Source organism: Drosophila biarmipes, unplaced genomic scaffold (assembly GCF_025231255.1).
Source record: "Drosophila biarmipes strain raj3 unplaced genomic scaffold, RU_DBia_V1.1 ptg000017l, whole genome shotgun sequence".
Lineage (NCBI taxonomy): Eukaryota > Metazoa > Arthropoda > Insecta > Diptera > Drosophilidae > Drosophila > Drosophila biarmipes.
The window spans coordinates 1,768,287-1,787,994 of record NW_026114535.1 but is presented as its reverse complement, the minus strand read 5'-3'; the positions used below and the strand labels follow the sequence as shown (position 1 = coordinate 1,787,994).

The 19,708-nt window shown below is 30.3% G+C and overlaps 1 protein-coding gene across 19 annotated transcripts in view; it reads left to right on the top strand.

Annotated features, from left to right (window-relative positions):
- Positions 1-19,708, top strand: part of LOC108021871 (protein argonaute-3) — a 448,633-nt gene that overhangs the window by 37,751 nt on the left and 391,174 nt on the right. For 6 of the 19 annotated variants that reach the window (XM_050890190.1, XM_050890179.1, XM_050890178.1 and 3 more), the window contains one exon: positions 10,363-10,598. The exons of 11 other annotated variants lie outside the window; for them this stretch is intronic. The gene's annotated coding sequence lies outside the window, so the exon portion shown is untranslated. Of the gene's footprint in view, positions 1-1,569; positions 1,589-5,069; positions 5,254-10,362; positions 10,599-19,708 lie in introns of those variants that run through there. 2 more of the 19 variants (XM_050890207.1, XM_050890183.1) reach the window with 2 other exon arrangements.

The window sequence follows — 19,708 nt, the reverse complement described above, 5'->3', positions numbered from 1 at the left end:
AAATAGTATACAAATTATTTATTTGTCTGCGTCGGCTGGCGGAGCCTCCGTGGCAGGGGTAGAGCCGGCTGGTTGAATATCCGTGGGGGACCGGCAGTAGGATTGCTGCCGCTGGTTGGGTATTGGTGACCACCAAGGTTGGCAGCCACTGGAGAGTCGGGTGGTCGCTTCGACTCCTTACTTCTTCCGAAGATATGGTGGGAGATACTTATCTCCGTTGTTACGGCCCTTAAGGCACGATAACCCAATTTAATAATCAATATAAAGATAACGGCTAAAGCCGGAGTTTAATTATTGAGCTAGTGCTCTTTATTTCAAATCCAAATTAAAACTAAACTTAAGACTGAACAAAAGCTCATGCACAGCCGGATGCCCGTGGCACAGACCGCTGACCTTGCACATTTTGCAGAAGTCATACGATCACTGTCAGCCAATGAAAAGGAATGGCACAATGTGCCGGCTCAGCTCTATGGCCAATAAGGTGGACCCAATTTAGGGTGGACCATGCATGAGGGACAAGTATAATAGTAATAATAATAATAATGATAATAATAATAAAAAGTGATTAATACTAGAGAATTACAAACATGATAAATGATTAATGTAAATAAAGGCATAAGGATTGGCCTGCTCAGCCTAGGCTGGGAGTTGGTTGTTAACTTACATTAATGTTGTATATGCACATTGGTTGATTTCGTAAGTTACAAATAAAAAAACATAAGTCTGATATTGGCGATTTTTTGTCCTAAAAATATTTTTTATCTGACAATAAAACTAACGGTAATTTCATTTTTACCGAGAGAAATGACAAAAAAAACCTGTGCACGTTCCACAAAAATATTAATTTTTACTCTTAAATCGCGTCTAATTGTCGTTTAATAAAATGAATATTAAAAATAAAGGTATAAACCTTAAACTGAGTAATTGTTATGTCATTTTGTGTTGTTTTATTGTTTTAATGTTAGTGTTTCTTCAGTGAACCTTTTAATTGTTGTATTTTTGTACATAGATAGATTTTAGATAAAAAAAAAAGGTGCCAATTTCGTCTCACCCTTTGATGAAACTTATTTGTTAGTACTAGATAATGTTTTTTTATTCTACGTTTTAAAGTTCGAGCTCCAACATTTTGCCACTTTCTGCCTTGTACGCTCCTTTGTGTTTTGTTGTTTTCGTCATATTCGATTGTGCTTTGAAATCTCAGTGAATTTAAAATTAATTTAAAAAAAAAAATAAATTCTGAGATTTTACTTAAGCTAAAAGTATGCAATTGAATTTAAGTGTTAAAATGTCATTTTAAAGTCATTCCTTAGCGTATGTTTTTTTTCTTGGTTTTATTATTTCATTTATCTTATTGGGTCCATAATAGCAGTACGACAATTTTTTACTGAATATCTTCCATCTGGAAGTATTTTTGGGCGCCTCTGCTATACTAGATCAACCAGTGTGTGGTATGGTAAACGTGCCCTAATTGGTATTTTAAGGACAAATGCTAACCGATAGCACTTAATTTTAAGTTTTTGCAAATGTAGTTTCACAAGGTTTAAATTGTGTATATAAAGATAGCTTATAATTCCGAAAAATAATTTTCGTAAGTTTTTGCTTGAACAGTATTCTCCAGAAATAAAAATATACATATGCAATGTGTGTATGCCTTATCTACTATAAGATACAATTCACAAAAACGTACATTAAGTTTTAGAAATCCAAAGTTGTTTAGCAAAGCCATCAAATTTGTACGTTCCCTGCGTTTTGTCTTTAACATGATATACATATGTATGCTCAATAAACATAAGTTAGTATTCTAATTTAAGACACTTAAATGAGTATTATTTAATTTAATTTTTATCACGGTATTCTGGATGATGGTCAATAATGAATACAATTTTTATTTTCAACGCCCAGACGGATGGAAAAAATATTTTCAAATCGATCCGTTTATCAAAAAAATTATTAGCAACTAATTTGTAACTAAGCAAAAATGTATAATAATTACAAGTGTAGTGCTAACTATCGAGATGCAACCTTTACAAAAGTCTGAAATCTATTATTAAGTGACAACGAGTAGAATTGGAAACTATATCGTATAGGAGGATTCAAAAAAAAACCTTGATGTTTTCTAACATATTAAATGATTAAAATGCCTTTGAATTTTTTTTTATGAAATCACCCGTTCAGTCCGAATCCTGATAGCCAGCGGATTATTTTTTTTTTTACAACCCTTACTTTATTGTGCTCTTACTTCTAGTGTTCATTTTGTTTTACTCAAAATGAATTAACTAATGTACATAAACATTACCTAAATATATGGAATTTCAAATTGTATCTTTTAACCGTTAGTTGGAAAAAATGTTTGAAATACATTTAGACAAACGGTTTTAACACGGGATGACCACCTTAAGTGCAAATAGAACTTGGCGGTCAGCCATGGTCTCTTGTAATTGAATTTTTTTTAGTTGCCAGTTTTGCTAAACTAATTACATATTAATGAGTTCCTATACAATGTTTAAATTAATAAATTTGTACCATAGGTACAAATTAAAAAATAAGTAATCAACTGAAAAACATGAAGCGTTTTTTGCAACAAGCCACAAATTAAATTTGGCATGAATTAAAAAAATTGCCGCGATTTTTATCGTTTTTTTTTTTTGTTTTTATTAATTTCATGTTAAATTTTACTTTCTTCAGCAAGTTATATTTTCCCGATGAATCTAGTTGAAAGTTCAAATCTTGTAAACCTACCATATCTTGGACGATGATGTACTATGGTCAGTACAAACAAATGGTCTTTACGACACCAAGCAATGCTTTTTAATTAATTTTAGTAACACCATGTGAAATTTTTAAGGATTGTTGCTGACTTCAGATATATTTAAAAAAATGACTTTATTCTTTTTTTAGACTATTTTTTTTTACTTCTATATGTTAGAGTAGTCCAATTTATATTAAATTGAATTCGAAATTTCTAAAACTTCAAAAAATGTTATTTCCAAGCTTAGAAGGTTATATGTGAAAGAACACAAGAGATATAATATTTTCATATTTTCCGACTAATTTTGCGATTATTGCTATGGCAGCTATATGATACAGATGTCAGATTTTTATCAAATTTAATTCGAAATTCAAAACTAATTAAAAAATGTTATTTCCAAGCGTAGGATGTTCTATGTTAAGAAACACCAAGTATATAATTTTTTTATATTTGACGACTAATTTTGAGAACGTTTCTATGGCAGCTATATGATATGGTCGTCCGATTTTGGTAAAATTTAATTCGAAATTTAAAACCAATTAAAAAATGTTAGTTCCAAGCGTAGGAGGTTATATGCTGAGAAGCACCGAAGATATAATTTTTGTATATTATTTTATCACTAACTTTCAATCGTTCCTATGGCAGCTAAATGATATAGTCGTCCGATTTTAATTCCGAAATTAATTCAAAATTCAAAACTAATTTAAAAATTTTACTTTTAAGCAGAAGGTTATATGTAAAACAACACCGAAGATATAATATTTTTTAAAATTGTTTCCCCTATAGTTCCTTAAAGATATTGTTGTCTGATCCGGCTGGTTCCGACATATATATTACCTGCAATAGAAAAAAGACTTTTGGGAATGTTTCAGCCCGGTGGCTTTAAAACTGAGAGACTAGTTTGCGTAGAAACGGACGGACAGACGGACATGGCTAGATCGACCCGTCTAGTGACGCTGATCAAGAATATATACACTTTATGGTGTCTGAAACGCCTCCTTCACTGCGTTGCAAACTTCTGACTGAAATCATGTATAAAGGGTATACACATTTTTTTCAATTCGTTTTCAATTCAATACGTATTTCTAAATATTTTCAAAAAATCATACAAAATATAGAAAAAATATTTTTGCAGCTACTATTATTTTTGTTTTAACAAACGTTTTTCATCAAAATATTTAAATTTTCAAGACCACGAAAAAAAATTCAAAAAGTAGATTTTCATACAAATTCGGAATTTTTAATAAGTACTGAATGGGTTAAGAAAAGTTGTGCATCATTCAAACGGAATTTAAATGACCTTTCCGTTGATGCCAAAAGTTAAACGAAGCAAGTTCAAGTTCGACTATAGCGTTCTTATATTTTTAGGAAATTTCAAATATCAAAGAAACGTTCAAAGATATAATTATATAATACTTTGCAACAATCAACTGAAAGGGTATACAAACTTTGAAACGCCCACAAACCGCCTGAAACTATGGCTTCTACTGATATAAAGTTAGGAAAGGCTTTAACAACCTTGAAAAACTTTAATTTATATGTATTTGTCTAGTCAATACCCACTCCTACGTTTATAAACTTAAGAACTGTTCGCTGATAATCCGCAAACTATTAAACGTGATTTCAAATTAGAGAAGTCCGATTATTATTTATTTATTGAATTCAAAATTCTTCAACATATAAAAAATTATATTCCCAATACTATATGGCAAGATCGACTCGTCTAGTGACGCTGATCAAGAATACATATACCTTATGGGGTCGGAAACGTCTCCTGCAAACTTCTGTAAGTAAAATGTAAACAAATAAGTTTTTACTTAAATTCAATATTTTCAAAAGTGAAAACTCTTTGGAAAAATGCAATATTTCCAAACTGATTTCACTTGGAACTTGTCAGGTGACGGTTTAGACAATAATGAGTTTAAGAAGCAAGTGAAATCCAAAGTGACTTCAAAAAGTTTCATTTGAATTTTAACGTGTGAAAAAGCGGACAATTTCACTCGTGCAAGGTGCCATTCACTTCGCATTCACAAAGTGATTCACAAGTGAAACTTTTTTCGGAACAAAGGGGATGATACATGGATTCAGGGTGAAGATTTTTCGACTAGCGGAACTTTTAGACGATCTTAGGCTGAAGAATAGTACCAGTAAAATCGAAAAAGCTTTTGTCTGGTTTGATTTTCAACGCCTCACTCAGATGAGATAAAAAAATACAAGATTTGGCGAGTGATAGTTTAACAAATTAAAGTTTTGGCTGTGTACTTTTAGAAGCGGTGTAGAAACCAAAATATAGAAAAGAAAGAAAATCCAAAAGCCACGCCAAAGACGCCATCAGGAGGTCACATATAGCAATACTGCAACACTGCAAATCCACAGGCAGTGCTGGAATCCAATCCAGCCTTCCATTTTTAAACTTTGGTTTCGACGCGGGCTTCTGCACGGACACAGCCATAGCCGCATACTTACCTCGCTCACTCCTATAAGTGTTCGAGGTTTCCGTCGCTGTGAGTTCTAGCCTAGTTCTTTAGGAAAAACTGTTCTCTTACACAAATAGTATACATTAATGTTGTATATGCACATTGGTTGATTTCGTAAGTTACAAATAAAAAAACATAAGTCTGATATTGGCGATCTTTTGTCCTAAAAATATTTTTTATCAGACAATAAAACTAACGGTAATTTCATTTTTGGTCACTTTAATTCGTGCGCGCTACGGTTACCGAGAGAAATGACACAAAAACCTGTGCACGTTCCACAAAAATATTAATTTTTACTCTTAAATCGCGTCTAATTGTCGTTTAATAAAATGAATATTAAAAATAAAGGTATAAACCTAAAACTGAGTAATTGTTATGTCATTTTGTGTTGTGTTATTGTTTTAATGTTAGTGTTTCTTCAGTGAACCTTTTAATTGTTGTATTTTTGTACATAGATAGATTTTAGATAAAAAAAAAGTTGCCAATTTCGTCTCACCCTTTGATGAAACTTATTTGTTAGTACTTTTATTCTACGTTTTAAAGTTTGAGCTCCAACTTTTTGCCACTTTCTGCCTTGTACGCTCCTTTGTGTTTTGTTGTTTTCGTCATATTCGATTGTGCTTTGAAATCTCAGTTGGTCAGAAATCGTAGCATTTCCGATGTTTTAAAAAGCAAACATCGACGTTAAACCGAAAAATGTTCAATTGTGAATTTTAAAATTAATTTTTTAAATAAAATATATTCTGAGATTTTACCTAAGCTAAAAGTATGCAATTGAATTTATGTGTTAGAAAGTCACTTTCTAGTATATTGCTTCCTTAACGTATGGTTTTTTTCTTGGTTTTATTATTTCATTTATCTTATTGGGTCCATAATAGCAGTACAACAATTTTTTACTGAATATCTTCCATCTGGAAGTATTTTTGGGCGCCTCTGCTATACTAGATCAACCAGTGTGTGATATGGTGAACGTGCCCTAATTGGTATTTTAAGGACAAATGCTAACCGATAGCTTAATTTTAAGTTTTTACAAATGTCGTTTCACAAGGTTTAAATTGTGTCTCGCTTTGTTTTCTATAATCCAAATCAATAAAGATAGCTTATACTTCCGAAAAATAATTTTCGTAAGTTTTTGCTTTAACAGTATTCTCCAGAAATAAAAATATACATTTGCAATGTGTGTATGCCTTATCTACTATAAGATACAATTTTCACAAAAACGTACATTAAGTTCTAGAAATCCAAAGTTGTTTAGCAAAGCATTCACATTTTTACGTTCCCTGCGTTTTGTCTTTAACATGATATACATATGTATGCTCAATAAACATAACTTAGTAGTCTAATTTAAGACACTTAAATGAGTATTATTTAATTTAATTTTTATCACGGTATTCTGGATGATGGTCAATAATGAATACAATTTTTATTTCAACGTCCAGACGGATGGAAAAAATATTTTCAAATCGATCCGTTCATCAAAAAAATTATTAGCAATTAATTTGTAACTAAGAAAAAATGTATAATAAAAAGTGTAGTGCTAACTATCGAGATGCCACCTTTACAAAAGTCTGAAATCTATTATTAAGTGACAACGAGTAGAATCGGACAACTATATCGTATAGGAGGAATCAAAAAAAACCTTGATGTTTTCTAACATATTAAATGATTAAAATGCCTTTGAATTTTTTTTAATGAAATCACCCGTTCAGTCCGAATTCTGATAGCCAGCGGATTATTATTTTTTTTTTTACAACCCTTACTTTATCGTGCTCTAACTTCTAGTGTTTATTTTGTTTTACTCAAAATTAATTAACTAATGTACATAAACATTACCTAAATATTTGGAATTTCAAATTGTATCTTTTAACCGTTAGTTGGAAAAAATGTTTGAAATACATTTAGAAAAACAGTTTTAACACGGGATGACCACCTTAAGTGCAAATAGAACTTGGCGGTCAGCCATGGTCTCTTGTAATTGAATTTTTTTTAGTTGCCAGTTTTGCTAAACTAATTACATATTAATGAGTTCCTATACAATGTTTAAATTAATAAATTTGTACCATAGGTATAAATTAAAAAATAAGTAATCAACTGAAAAACATGAAGCGTTTTTTGCAACGAGCCACAAATAAAATTTGGCATGAATTAAAAAAATTGCCGCAATTTTTATCGTTTTTTTTTTTTTTTGTTTTTATTAATTTTATGTTAAATTTTACTTTCTTCAGCAAGTTACATTTTCCCGATGAATCTAGTATTTCTTCATGGGTTTGAAAGTTCAAATCTTGTAAACCTACCATATCTTGGACGATGATGTACTATGGTCAGTACAAACAAATGGTCTTTACGACACCAAGCAATGCTTTTGTATTAATTTTAGTAACACCATGTGAAATTTTTAAGGATTGTTGCTGACTTCAGATATATTACAAAAAAATGACTTTATTCTTTTTTTAGTTTATTTTTTTTACTTTTATATGTTAGAGTAGTCGAATTTTTATTAAATTGAATTCAAAGGAGAACGTTTCTATGGCAGCTATATGATATGGTCGTCCGATTTTGATAAAATTTAATTCGAAATTTAAAACCAATTAATAAATGTTATTTTCGAAAAATGTTTTTTGCAGATACTATTATTTTTGTTTTAACAAACGTTTTACATCAAAATATTTAAATTTTCAAGTCGAAAAAATTCAAAAAGTAGATTTTCACACAAATTCGGAATTTTTAATAAGTACTGAATGGGTTAAAAAAAGTATTACATCATTCAAACGGAATTTAAATGTCCTGTCCGTTGATGCCAAAAGTTAAACGAAGCAAGTTCAAGTTAGGAGTATACTTAACTTTGTCAAAAAAAAACTTTTGTCAAAACTTATGCCGACTAGTGTAATACTTTAAAATATAAGTTTTAGTTTATTTATTTCGGCATGTATAAACTACGCGCCATTAAAATAATAATTAAAAATGTTAATGCCTAATAAACCTGGTGATGCGCACTACCATTCTAAAGTTCTGCTAAAAATAGTAATACTCCACGCGCATATACTAAATTTACCAGAATTTTTTCTTTAGGTCTATTAGAAGTTTTCTTTTACAGCATTCCAGATCATCGGGCCATCCTGAGTTCTGCCTGTGGCTAAGACAATAGAGTTCACAACAGCGACGATTTTTGGTTTATATTTTTTATTATTTTTATATTTATATTATTTTTGATCATAAAAGTATAAACAAAATGATTTTTAAAAAATTCTTGTTGCAGTTACTAATTTTTTTGTTGTAAGAAACTTTTTGCATTCAAAAACTTAATTTTATTTTCAAGGCGAAGAAAAAAGTTATAGAAGTAGATTTTCACAAAAATTAATCATTTTCAATAATTCTAAATAGGTTAAAAAAGAGTATTGTATCATTGAAACGTAATTTAAATTACCTTTTCATTGATGCCTGATTTTATTACGTAAGTTTCGATCAGCGTATAAAAGTCGGAACCAGACGGATCTTATAGCTTCGAAAGGAATATACGGAAAACAAGAAAGGAAGTTAACTTCGGCTAGCCGAAGTTTGTATACCCTTGCAGTTATAAAAAATAATCAATAATTTTATCAAATTGAATTCGAAATTCTAAAAAATATAAAAATTTATATTCCCAATGTTATAAGATAAAATGTCAAAAAGACCGAAAGCTATAATTTGTTTCACATTATTTCCCACCAATTATCCGATCGTTCCTATGACAGCTATATGATATAGTCGTCCGATTTCAATAAAATTTGATTCGAAATTCAGAAATACTTAAAAAATGTTATTTTCAAGCTTATAAGGTTATATGTTTAAAAACACAAAAGATATAATTTTTGTTTCATGTTTTCCGACTAATTTTCCGATCGTTCCTATGGCAGCCATATGGTGTAGTCGTCCGATTTTAATAAAATTTAATTCGAAATTCAAAACCAAATAAAAATGTAGGAGGTTATAAGTTAATAAACACCGAAGATATAATTTTTCAAAATTATTTTACCACTAATTTTCCGATTGTTCCTATGGGAGCTATATGATATAGTCGTCCGATTTTGATAAAATTTAATTCGAAATTCAGAACTAGTTTAAAAATGTTAAATCGAAACTTTGAGAGGTATATGTTAAAAAACACGAAAGATATAATTTTTTTTTAAATTTTTTCCCCGATAGTTTCTATGGGAGCTATAAGATATAGTTTTCCGATCCGGCTGGTTCCAACTTATGTACTACCCGCAATAGAAAGAAGACTTTTGGGAAAGTTTCAGCCCGATAGCTTTAAAGATGAGAGACTAGTTTACGTAGAAGCGGACGGACGGACTGATCCAGAATATATATACTTTAGGGGGTCGGAAACGTCTCCTTCACTGCGTTTCAAACTTCTGACTGAAATCATTATACCCTCTGTATAAAAATGGTGTGTTTCACATATAATTTCCTACTCTTGGAATAAACCTTTTATTATTTAGTTCTGAGTTTCGAATTTAATTTTACCGAAATCGGAGCATTATATCATAGTCATCGGAATAAACCTTTTATTATTTAGGAATGAACCTTTTATTATTTAGTTCTGAGTTTCGAACTTAATTTTACCGAAATCGTAGCATTATATCATAGTCATCGGAACGTTCGAAAAATTATGATACATATACCTTATGGGGTCGGAAACGTCTGCAAACTTCTGTAGGTAAAATGTAAACAAATAAGTTTTTACTTCAATTCAATATTTTCAAAAGTGAAAACTCGTTGGAAAAATGCAATATTTCCAAACTGGTGACAGTTTATGCAAAAATGAGTTAAAGAAACAAGAAAGTGAAATCCAAACTTACTTCAAAAATTTTCATTTGAATTTTCACTTATGAAAAAGCTGCCAATTTCACTCGTGCAAGGTGCCATTCACTTCGAATTCACAAAGTGATTCACAAGTGAAACTTTTTTCGGATTCAGGGTGAAGATTTTTCGACTAGCAGAACTTTTAGCCGATCTTAGGCTGAAGAATAGTACTAGTAAAATCGAAAAAGCTTTTGTCTGGTTTGATTTTCAACGCCTCACTCAGATGAGATAACAAAATACAAGATTTGGCGAGTGATGGTTTAACAAATTAAATTTTTGTTTGTGTACTTTTAGAAGCGGTGTAGAAACCAAAATATAGAAAAGAAAGAAAATCCAAAAGCCACGACAAAGACGCCATCATGAGGTCACATATAGCAATACTGCAACACTGCAAATCCACAGGCAGTGCTGGAATCCAATCCAGCCTTCCATTTTTAAACTTTGGTTTCGAGGCGGGCTTCTGCACGGACACAGCCATAGCCGCATACTTACCTCGCTCACTCCTATAAGTGTTCGAGGTTTCCGTCGCTGTGAGTTCTAGCCTAGTTCTTTAGGAAAAACTGTTCTCTTACACAAATAGTATACATTAATGTTGTATATGCACATTGGTTGATTTCGTAAGTTACAAATAAAAAAACATAAGTCTGATATTGGCGATCTTTTGTCCTAAAAATATTTTTTATCAGACAATAAAACTAACGGTAATTTCATTTTTGGTCACTTTAATTCGTGCGCGCTACGGTTACCGAGAGAAATGACACAAAAACCTGTGCACGTTCCACAAAAATATTAATTTTTACTCTTAAATCGCGTCTAATTGTCGTTTAATAAAATGAATATTAAAAATAAAGGTATAAACCTAAAACTGAGTAATTGTTATGTCATTTTGTGTTGTGTTATTGTTTTAATGTTAGTGTTTCTTCAGTGAACCTTTTAATTGTTGTATTTTTGTACATAGATAGATTTTAGATAAAAAAAAAGTTGCCAATTTCGTCTCACCCTTTGATGAAACTTATTTGTTAGTACTTTTATTCTACGTTTTAAAGTTTGAGCTCCAACTTTTTGCCACTTTCTGCCTTGTACGCTCCTTTGTGTTTTGTTGTTTTCGTCATATTCGATTGTGCTTTGAAATCTCAGTTGGTCAGAAATCGTAGCATTTCCGATGTTTTAAAAAGCAAACATCGACGTTAAACCGAAAAATGTTCAATTGTGAATTTTAAAATTAATTTTTTAAATAAAATATATTCTGAGATTTTACCTAAGCTAAAAGTATGCAATTGAATTTATGTGTTAGAAAGTCACTTTCTAGTATATTGCTTCCTTAACGTATGGTTTTTTTCTTGGTTTTATTATTTCATTTATCTTATTGGGTCCATAATAGCAGTACAACAATTTTTTACTGAATATCTTCCATCTGGAAGTATTTTTGGGCGCCTCTGCTATACTAGATCAACCAGTGTGTGATATGGTGAAGTGCCCTAATTGGTATTTTAAGGACAAATGCTAACCGATAGCACTTAATTTTAAGTTTTTACAAATGTCGTTTCACAAGGTTTAAATTGTGTCTCGCTTTGTTTTCTATAATCCAAATCAATAAAGATAGCTTATACTTCCGAAAAATAATTTTCGTAAGTTTTTGCTTTAACAGTATTCTCCAGAAATAAAAATATACATTTGCAATGTGTGTATGCCTTATCTACTATAAGATACAATTTTCACAAAAACGTACATTAAGTTCTAGAAATCCAAAGTTGTTTAGCAAAGCATTCACATTTTTACGTTCCCTGCGTTTTGTCTTTAACATGATATACATATGTATACTCAATAAACATAACTTAGTAGTCTAATTTAATACACTTAAATGAGTATTATTTAATTTAATTTTTATCACGGGATTCTGGATGATGTCAATAATGAATACAATTTTTATTTTAACGTCCAGACGGATGGAAAAAATATTTTCAAATCGATCCGTTTATCAAAAAAAATTATTAGCAATTAATTTGTAACTAAGCAAAAATGTATAATAATAACAAGTGTAGTGCTAACTGTCGAGATGCAACCTTTACAAAAGTCTGAAATCTATTATTAAGTGACAAGGAGTAGAATTGGAAACTATATCGTATAAGAGGATTCAAAAAAAACCTTGATGTTTTCTAACATATTAAATGATTAAAATGCCTTTGAATTTTTTTTTATGAAATCACCCGTTCAGTCCGAATCCTGATAGCCGGCGGATTATTTTTTTTTTTTACAACCCTTACTTTTCGTGCTCTAACTTCTAGTGTTTATTTTGTTTTACTCAAAATTAATTAACTAATGTACATAAACATTACCTAAATATATGGAATTTCAAATTGTATCTTTTAACCGTTAGTTGAAAAAATGTTTTAAATACATTTAGACAAACGGTTTTAACACGGGATGACCACCTTAAGTGCAAATAGAACTTGGCGGTCAGCCATGGTCTCTTGTAATTGAATTTTTTTTTAGTTGCCAGTTGTGCTAAACTAATTACATATTAATGAATTCCTATAAAATTTTTAAATTAATAAATTTGTAATATAGGTACAAATTAACAAATAAATAAACAACTGAAAAACATGACGGGTTTTTTGCTACGAGCCACAAATAAAATTTGGCATGAATTAAAAAAAAATGCGGCATTTTTATCGTTTTTTTTTTTTGTTTTTCTTAATTTTATGTTAAATTTTACTTTCTTCAGCAAGTTTCATTTTCCCGGTGAATCTAGTATTCCTTCATGGGTTTGAATGTTCAAAACTTGTAAACCTACCATATCTTGGACGATGATGTACTATGGTCAGTACAAACAAATGGTCTTTACGACACCAAGTAATGCTTTTTAATTAATTTTAGTAACACCATGTGAAATTTTTAAGGATTGTTGCTGACTTCAGATATATTACAAAAAAATGACTTTATTCTTTTTTTAGTTTATTTTTTTTACTTTTTACTTTTTACTAGAGTAGTCCAATTTTTATTAAATTGAATTCAAAAGAGAACGTTTCTATGGCAGCTATATGATATGGTCGTCCGATTTTAAAACTAATTAATAAATGTTATTTTCGAAAAATGTTTTTTGCAGATACTATTATTTTTGTTTTAACAAACGTTTTACATCAAAATATTTAAATTTTCAAGTCGAGGAAAAAATTCAAAAAGTAGATTTTCACACACATTCGGAATTTTTAATAAGTACTGAATGGGTTAAGAAAAGTAGTGCATCATTCAAACGGAATTTAAATGACCTTTCCGTTGATGCCAAAAGTTAAACGAAGCAAGTTCAAGTTAGGAGTATACTTAACTTTTCTTTTGCCAAAAAAAAACTTTTGTCAAAACTTATGCCGACTAGTGTAATACTTTAAAATATAAGTTTTAGTTTATTTATTTCGGCATACGCGCCATTAAAATAATAATTAAAATGTTTATGCCTAATAAACCTGGTGATGCGCACTACCATTCTAAAGTTCTGCTAAAAATAGTAATACTCCACGCGGATATACGAAATTTACCAGAATTTTTTCTTTAGGTCTATTAGAAGTTTTCTTTTACAGCATTCCAGATCATCGGGCTATCCTGAGTTCTGCCTGTGGCTAAGACAATAGAGTTCACAACAGCGACGATTTTTGGTTTATATTTTTTATTATTTTTATATTTATATTATTTTTGATCATAAAAGTATAAACAAAATGATTTTTAAAAAATTCTTGTTGCAGTTACTAATTTTTTTGTTGTAAGAAACTTTTTGCATTCAAAAACTTCATTTAATTTTCAAGACGAAGGAAAAAGTTATAGAAGTAGATTTTCACAAAATTTAGTCATTTTCAATAATTCTAAATAGGTTAAAAAAAGTATTGTATCATTGAAACGTAATTTAAATTACCTTTTCATTGATGCCTGATTTTATAATACGTAAGTTTCGATCAGCGTATAAAAGTCGGAACCAGACGGATCTTATAGCTTCGAAAGGAATATACGGAAAACAAGAAAGGAAGTTAACTTCGGCTAGCCGAAGTTTGTATACCCTTGCAGTTATAAAAAATAATCAATAATTTTATCAAATTGAATTCGAAATTCTTAAAAATATAAAAATTTAAATTCCCAATACTATAAGATAAAATGTCAAAAAGACCGAAAGCTATAATTTGTTTCACAATTTTTCCCACCAATTATCCGATCGTTCCTATGACAGCTATATGATATAGTCGTCCGATTTCAATAAAATTTGATTCAAAATTCAGAAATACTTAAAAAATGTTAATTTCAAGCTTATAAGGTTATATGTTTAAAAACACAGAAGATATAATTTTTGTTTCATGTTTTCCGACGAATTTTCCGATCGTTCCTATGGCAGCCATATGGTGTAGTCGTCCAATTTTAATAAAACTTAATTCGAAATTCAAAACCAAATAAAAATGTATGATGTTAATGTTAATAAACACCGAAGATATAATTTTTCAAAATTATTTTACCACTAATTTTTCGATCGTTCCTATGGCAGCTATATGATAAGTCGCCCGATTTTTATAAAATTTAATTCGAAATTCAAAACCAAATAAAAAATGTATGAGGTTATAAGTTAAAAAACACCGAAGATATAATTTTTCAAAATTATTTTACCACTAATTTTCCGATTGTTCCTATGGGAGCTATATGATATAGTTTTCCGATCCGGCTGGTTCGGACTTATATACTACCTGCAATAGAAAGAAGACTTTTTGGAAAGTTTCAGCCCGATAGCTTTAAAACTGAGAGACTAGTTTGTGTAGAAGCGGATGGACAGACGGACATGGCTAGATCGACTCGTCTAGTGACGCTGATCAAGAATATATATACTTTATGGGGTCGGAAACGTCTTCTTCACTGCGTTGCAAACTTCTGACTGAAATCATTATATCCTCTGAAAGGGTTTTTTTCATTTTTTTCAATTCATTTCAATTCAATACGTATTTCTAAATATTTTCAAAAAATCATACAAAATATAGAAAATTTTTTTTGAAAAATGTTTTTGCAGATACTATTATTTTTGTTTTAACAAACGTTTTACATCAAAATATTTAAATTTTCAAGTCGAGAAAAAACATTCAAAAAGTGGATTTTCACACAAATTCGGAATTTTTAATAAGTACTGAATGGGTTAAGAAAAGTAGTGCATCATTCAAACGGAATTTAAATGACCTTTCCGTTGATGCCAAAAGTTAAACGAAGCAAATTCAAGTATCAAGGAGTATAATTAACTTTTCTTTTGTCAAAAAAAAAACTTTTGTCAAAACTTATGTCGACTAGTGTAATACTTTAAAATATAAGTTTTAGTTTATTTATTTCGGCATGTATAAACTACGCGCCATTAAAATAATAATTAAAAATGTTAATGCCTAATAAACCTGGTGATGCGCACTACCATTCTAAAGTTCTGCTAAAAATAGCACGCGGATATACCACGCGGATATACTAAATTTACCAGAATTTTTTCTTTAGGTCTATTAGAAGTTTTCTTTTACAGCATTCCAGATCATCGGGCCATCCTGAGTTCTGCCTGTGGCTTAGACAATAGAGTTCACAACAGCGACGATTTTTGGTTTATATTTTTTATTATTTTTATATTTATATTATTTTTGATCATAAAAGTATAAACAAAATGATTTTTAAAAAATTCTTGTTGCAGTTACTAATTTTTTTGTTGTAAAAAACTTTTTGCATTCAAAAACTTCATTTAATTTTCAAGACGAAGGAAAAAGTTATAGAAGTAGATTTTCACAAAATTTAGTCATTTTCAATAATTCTAAATAGGTTAAAAAAAAGTATTGTATCATTGAAACGTCATTTAAATTACCTTTTCATTGATGCCTGATTTTATAAAAGGTGAGTTTCGACCAGCGTATAAAAGTCGGAACCAGACGGATCTTATAGCTTCGAAAGGAATATACGGAAAACAAGAAAGGAAGTTAACTTCGGCTAGCCGAAGTTTGTATACCCTTGCAGTTATAAAAAATAATCAATAATTTTATCAAATTGAATTCGAAATTCTAAAAAATATAAAAATTTATATTCCCAATGTTATAAGATAAAATGTCAAAAAGACCGAAAGCTATAATTTGTTTCACATTATTTCCCACCAATTATCCGATCGTTCCTATGACAGCTATATGATATAGTCGTCCGATTTCAATAAAATTTGATTCGAAATTCAGAAATACTTAAAAAATGTTATTTTCAAGCTTATAAGGTTATATGTTTAAAAACACAAAAGATATAATTTTTGTTTCATGTTTTCCGACTAATTTTCCGATCGTTCCTATGGCAGCCATATGGTGTAGTCGTCCGATTTTAATAAAATTTAATTCGAAATTCAAAACCAAATAAAAATGTAGGTTATAAGTTAATAAACACCGAAGATATAATTTTTCAAAATTATTTTACCACTAATTTTCCGATTGTTCCTATGGGAGCTATATGATATAGTCGTCCGATTTTGATAAAATTTAATTCGAAATTCAGAACTAGTTTAAAAATGTTAAATCGAAACTTTGAGAGGTATATGTTAAAAAACACGAAAGATATAATTTTTTTTAAATTTTTTCCCCGATAGTTCCTATGGGAGCTATAAGATATAGTTTTCCGATCCGGCTGGTTCCAACTTATGTACTACCCGCAATAGAAAGAAGACTTTTGGGAAAGTTTCAGCCCGATAGCTTTAAAGATGAGAGACTAGTTTACGTAGAAGCGGACGGACGGACTGATCCAGAATATATATACTTTAGGGGGTCGGAAACGTCTCCTTGGTGTTTTCACATATAATATTCTACTCTTGGAATAAACCTTTTATTATTTAGTTCTGAGTTTCGAATTTAATTTTACCGAAATCGGAGCATTATATCATAGTCATCGGAATAAACCTTTTATTATTTAGGAATAAACCTTTTATTATTTAGTTCTGAGTTTCGAATTTAATTTTACCGAAATCGGAGCATTATATCATAGTCATCGGAACGTTCGAAAAATTATGATACAATAATACATCGGAAACGTCTCCTGCAAACTTCTGTAAGTAAAATGTAAACAAATAAGTTTTTACTTAAATTCAATATTTTCAAAAGTAAAAACTCGTTGGAAAAATGCAATATTTCCAAACTGGTGACAGTTCATGCAAAAATGAATTAAAGAAACAAGTGAAATCCAAAGTGACTTCAAAAATTTTCATTTGAATTTTCACTTATGAAAAAGCGGATAATTTCAATCGTGCAAGGTGCCATTCACTTCGCATTCACAAAGTGATTCACAAGTGAAACTTTTTTCGGAACTAAGGGGATGATACATGGATTCAGGGTGAAGATATTTCGACTAGCGGAACTTTCAGCCGATCTTAGGCTGAAGAACAGTACTAGTAAAATCGAAAAAGCTTTTGTCTGGTTTGATTTTCAACGCCTCACTCAGATGAGATAACAAAATACAAGATTTGGCGAGTGATGGTTTAACAAATTAAATTTTTGGTTGTGTACTTTTAAAAGCGGTGTAGAATATAGAAAAGAAAGAGAAAACACAAAAGCCACGCCAAAGACGCCATCAGGAGGTCACTGCAATACTGCAACACTGCAAATCCACAGGCAGTGCTAGAATCCAATCCAGCCTTCCATTTTTAAACTTTGGTTTCGACGCGGGCTTCTGCACGGACACAGCCAATGATTTACATTTTTTTTCGTTCAGCCACTGCCAACGGTGCTTACTGAAATTCCTTCGATAGGACTGGTATTTTTTCTGGTATTTTCTTAACGAAAGGCGTTAGCCGCATACTTACCTCGCTCACTCCTATAAGTGTTCGCGGTTTCCGTCGCTGTGAGTACTAGGCTCTTTAGGAAAAACTGTTCTCTTACACCAATAGTATACATTAATGTTTTATATGCACATTGGTTGATTTCGTAAGTTACAAATAAAAAAACATAAGTCTGATATTGGCGATCTTTTGTCCTAAAAATATTTTTTATCAGACAATAAAACTAACGGTAATTTCATTTTTGGTCACTTTAATTCGTGCGCGCTACGGTTACCGAGAGAAATGACACAAAAACCTGTGCACGTTCCACAAAAATATTAATTTTTACTCTTAAATCGCGTCTAATTGTCGTTTAATAAAATGAATATTAAAAATAAAGGTATAAACCTAAAACTGAGTAATTGTTATGTCATTTTGTGTTGTGTTATTGTTTTAATGTTAGTGTTTCTTCAGTGAACCTTTTAATTGTTGTATTTTTGTACATAGATAGATTTTAGATAAAAAAAAAGGTGCCAATTTCGTCTCACCCTTTGATGAAACTTATTTGTTAGTACTAGATAATGTTTTTTTATTCTACGTTTTAAAGTTTGAGCTCCAACTTTTTGCCACTTTCTGCTTTGTACGCTCCCTTGTGCTTTGAAATCTCAGTTGGTCAGAAATCGTAGCATTTCCGATGTTTTAAAAGGCAAACATCGACGTTAAACCGAAAAATGTTCAATTGTGAATTTTAAAATTGATTTTTTAAATAAAATATATTCTGAGATTTTCCTAAGCTAAAAGTATGCAATTGAATTTATGTGTTAGAAAGTCACTTTCTAGTATATTGCTTCCTTAACGTATGGTTTTTTTCTTGTTTTTATTATTTCATTTATCTTATTGGGTCCATAATAGCAGTACAACAATTTTTTACTGAATATCTTCCATCTGGAAGTATTTTTGGGCGCCTCTGCTATACTAGATCAACCAGTGTGTGATATGGTGAAGTGCCCTAATTGGTATTTTAAGGACAAATGCTAACCGATAGCACTTAATTTTAAGTTTTTACAAATGTCGTTTCACAAGGTTTAAATTGTGTCTCGCTTTGTTTTCTATAATCCAAATCAATAAAGATAGCTTATACTTCCGAAAAATAATTTTCGTAAGTTTTTGCTTTAACAGTATTCTCCAGAAATAAAAATATACATTTGCAATGTGTGTATGCCTTATCTACTATAAGATACAATTTTCACAAAAACGTACATTAAGTTCTAGAAATCCAAAGTTGTTTAGCAAAGCATTCACATTTTTACGTTCCCTGCGTTTTGTCTTTAACATGATATATATATATATAACTTAGTAGTCTAATTTAAGACACTTAAATGAGTATTATTTAATTTAATTTTTATCACGGTATTCTGGATGATGGTCAATAATGAATACAATTTTTATTTCAACGTCCAGACGGATGGAAAAAATATTTTCAAATCGATCCGTTCATCAAAAAAATTATTAGCAATTAATTTGTAACTAAGAAAAAATGTATAATAACAAGTGTAGTGCTAACTATCGAGATGCCACCTTTACAAAAGTCTGAAATCTATTATTAAGTGACAACGAGTAGAATCGGACAACTATATCGTATAGGAGGAATCAAAAAAAACCTTGATGTTTTCTAACATATTAAATGATTAAAATGCCTTTGAATTTTTTTTAATGAAATCACCCGTTCAGTCCGAATTCTGATAGCCAGCGGATTATTATTTTTTTTTTACAACCCTTACTTTATCGTGCTCTAACTTCTAGTGTTTATTTTGTTTTACTCAAAATTAATTAACTAATGTACATAAACATTACCTAAATATTTGGAAT